This window comes from Bidens hawaiensis, unplaced genomic scaffold, assembly GCF_021521415.1.
Source record: "Bidens hawaiensis isolate Kalapana, Puna unplaced genomic scaffold, B.hawaiensis_p1.1 tig00033123_1, whole genome shotgun sequence".
NCBI classification, from domain to species: domain Eukaryota; kingdom Viridiplantae; phylum Streptophyta; class Magnoliopsida; order Asterales; family Asteraceae; genus Bidens; species Bidens hawaiensis.
This window is the reverse complement of record NW_027505276.1, coordinates 197,850-201,743: the sequence shown is the minus strand read 5'-3', so window position 1 is coordinate 201,743 and position 3,894 is coordinate 197,850. Positions and strand designations below refer to the sequence as shown.

Below are 3,894 nucleotides of genomic sequence, written 5' to 3'. Positions count from 1 at the left end.
CAGTAACAATGCCAAAAAACTGACATATCAATCTAACAATAGTAAGGATGGCAGAAAAGTTTACATATCACCCCTAAAACCAACTAAAAACGGCTTTATGGCTAGTTCAATTGAATTCGAATAATATTGAAAATATTAGTGAGGTTACTGTTTTAATTGTTGATATTCAAACGTGTTTAGTTGCAAATAATAATATCAGTTCTAACATACCTGTGTTTGTTTCGTATGTTGGATTGGGCCGAGTTCAATTTGAGCTTGACTTACCCATGGTGGGCTCAAGTTCTACATGTTAAATATGTGGGCTGCTTGTAGCATAAGGAGAAGAATTGGGTGGCTAGTAGCTGTTCCGGATCCAGATGGGTGTGTGCTCGTTTGTTATAAATCTTGGAGAAGAGTTTTGTGTTATCCATTCGTGTTACCATATCTTGTTTGTTCTCTCCCGTTCGGTCTAGGGTTTGAGTGTTTAGAGTTCGTCACATTGATGTCCCAATTATTTGTGTGTGTGTATTCGTTTAGATTATCTGTTGTTTCATGTCGTTGTGTTGATGATTTGTAGTTTTCGGTAGCATAGATATTCAGATATATGTATTTGTGACAATGCTCTAAATGAAACATCAATCGCACCGAGAATAATGAGAAACACGAGAGAAACCAGGTATGTAATCGGAAGCTTTTATTTATAATCCATTACATGGAAAGAGTGAACATGTTTTGTCTTAAACAGAGAATATAGAAACTGACTGACAAATTAAGCAAAGACAAGCACATACTCAAATCATAAAGCTTCTGAGTTTGAGTTATTCTAAGCGGTTGATGTAAAGTTAAAGTTGGCACACGAAGTTGATTGTCCAAGAAGTGACGAGTTGAATCCGAGCCTTGATGCTGAAACATCAAAATGTAATAGATTGTCCTCAATTAGATGCCCTCCAATAACTACAGAAATGTCAGGTTTTATATTCCCTGTTTCAAAAAATCCAAGGCATAAAACGTCCTTGTTCACCTTAACCATGGAATTTGCGCCATGAATCCTCCACACATTCTTGCTTTGCAATTCAGGTCGATGGAAGGTACACGCGGACCTAGACGCGTGCGACTGATGTTCTTGGAGCTAAAACATGTTTCAAAAGGCGTAACACTAGAAACTCTTTCCACGTTCTTCAGCATTGCGTTCACAAAGGCTGCAACTACAGCAGTGTAGATTGATCTTTCCATGACAGTGTAAGGATATGCGGTGCTGATTGACGTCCCTCCCAAACCATGTTCATCGATGGACAATAAAGTCTTAATGAACCCCTTGACTCGTTATCCATTTATTTTAAAAGACTTGACTCCAATGTAGTACTTGGGAGAGGCATCCCCAATATACCCGCTTGGGTCAACCGAGTTTATGATGAGGGGAGTGTAGGCAAGAGAAGAAGATGCCGGCACATTAACATTACCAAACAGCACAGATCCTGCACCAGATCTCGTAGAGGAGCTCAAACATAGAGCGAATTTATTCTCAAATCGAAAATAAGAAGACAACTGAGCGGGTAATGAAGATCTAGTCCTCCCAAGGGCCGCGACGCCAGTAACCCCTCTAGCAAGACCGTCACTAAGGTCATTAGCAGCACAAAGAAAGTAAAAACGAGGGACGGTCAGCATTGACCCAACGTTGGTCGACTGTATCTGGAACACGTCTGCACCCAGATCACCAAAAGACATTTGAGTTAGAACTGGGGTTATATGTAATATGTTGGCAAGTGTTGTTGTAGCACCCCGGGGAAGGAGATGGGCATGCAGGTTGGATAACGCATCCATCACTATGGTTTAGAAGACGGCATGCGGCAGAGCCACAAAGGGCCTGGCGGTAGGTGGAGGAGATGTAGCCCCGCTCGCAGTTGACCCACATGTGGAGGCCACCGAGATCTAGCGTTAGTTTGACAGGGACAAGAGGTGTTCTTTGGGAAATTTGTGTCACTTATTGAAGTGTTGTGGCATCTTTGGTAACTCGGAGAAGAGGACGAAGTGATGTTTTGGCAACACACGAAGACACAACACAGAACAAACACAAGAACACAAAATGGAAAGAAGAAGAAGCCATTTATCGATTTGAAGAGATGAGTGATATTGGCGAATACAACAATCGTAATTTATAGATGGTTTAATTATTTATTTTATTTATACGTGTATATTCCCATGAGGCAAATTGTTTCTTTTTATATTCTTTCACACTTCATATATGTATAGCATTCATGTGGTACTTATAGTCTTATATTAATGCTAATTGAAAAACTTGCTAACCTTTCTTGAATTCAAACCTTAAATAGCTTTTTTAAGAAACTTAGTTATATAATATAATATAAACTTTTGTGTCAGAGTCAGATCGTGTTATTCATTTGGGTAAAATGTGATTTCTCTATCGAAAACAAAGCATGTGTAGTGATTTTAAGGTACTTTTTCCAACTCTTTTATATTTTAAAAAGCGATTAGAACTCGTGAACCTGTGTTTAATTTATTGTTTTGATCATCATATGTTTAATTTACAAGTAAGCAAGCACATGCTTGAACTGATAGCGTGTTTTTATTACAAAACCATCTGGCATAGTACTATATTCTTAACTGAAGATTAATGCTCCAATAAATTAATAAACATTAACTAGTGTTTTGACTCCTTACGTGACGGTGGTGGTGGGATGTGTGTGTGTGAGGGAGGGGGGGGGGGGGGGGGGGGGGGGGGTCATTTTGAAACAAACTAAATTAATAAACATTAACCGTTGAAGAATTATCTTTATATAGTGTGGCCGTGTGGGTGCCAAAGTGGGCTTGGTGGGTTTATGTCCACCAACGCAAGCTCATTACAATATAATAGGCCAAGCCAACACTTATGTTTGGTTGAAAGTAATGGAATGAAGAGAAAATGGAATGAAAGAAGGAATGAAATGAATATAAGAATGAAATTGATCATTACCATTCCTTTGTCTTGTTTGGTTAATGTATGAGAATGAAATAAATAATTACTTTATGTTGTTTGGTATCCAAAATAATCGTAGGAATGAAATAGAAATAATTAAAATATTCCTATTCCAAAATATATTTTTGTACAAAAAAAACCCGAAATAGCGACAGTGTTTATGGTAGCTCTAGCGACGAAAACGGTGGTGGCGGCGGTTAGGCGGGGTGGTTGTGGTGGTCGGGGGTGGCGGTAGTAGCATTAGTAGTGATTGCGATGGTAAGGTGGCAGCGACGGTGGTGGTGGCGATTATGTTCAGGTGGCGGTGGTTGCGCTGGTGGTAAGGTGTGTGTGGACATTCAAAAAGGGTTGTATAATATGATTTGTTAGGACTTTGAATTTTTGTCCTGTTAAACGCTAAAACATTGTAAAAGTGTCATAATATGTTTTTTAGGACGCTATTTAAGTTCATAGACATATTATGCGACCATAGAATTTAGTTTCATAATCTTGTTTGGGATATTAGGACCATTTTCTTGGTAGTATAATGTTCCATTATAAGGGTCTTATAAATTAATTTTTAAGGACACTTGTATGTGTATCAAAAATTTACAATTAGGTAAGCACGTGTCAGAACATTGTTAAAGTGTCCTAATATGTTTTTATTTGGACGCTTTTTGGGTTGTTAATGGATATATTATGCGACCATAAAATTGGTTTCAAAATCTTATTTGGGATATCAGGACACTTTTTGAGTCCCGAGACTTATTACGACTCCTTTACATGAAACGTTTTTCTCGTTGGTCTTATTAAATGAAAGGTCCTATAAAATAACATGTTAGGACGCTTTTGTGTGTACTAAAAAGCCCTTTTTGTTATAGTGACACCCGAGCCCATTCCGACTCTCTCTACATAACCAACCCTGCACAACCAAAAAACCCTAAATCAGGTGGTGTAAAGCC

The 3,894-nt window shown here is 38.4% G+C and overlaps 1 pseudogene; it reads right to left on the bottom strand.

Moving 5' to 3' along the window:
- Positions 1-802: 802 nt before the first annotated feature.
- Positions 803-2,083, bottom strand: LOC143612035 (putative aspartic proteinase GIP2 pseudogene; annotated as a pseudogene).
- Positions 2,084-3,894: the final 1,811 nt, after the last annotated feature.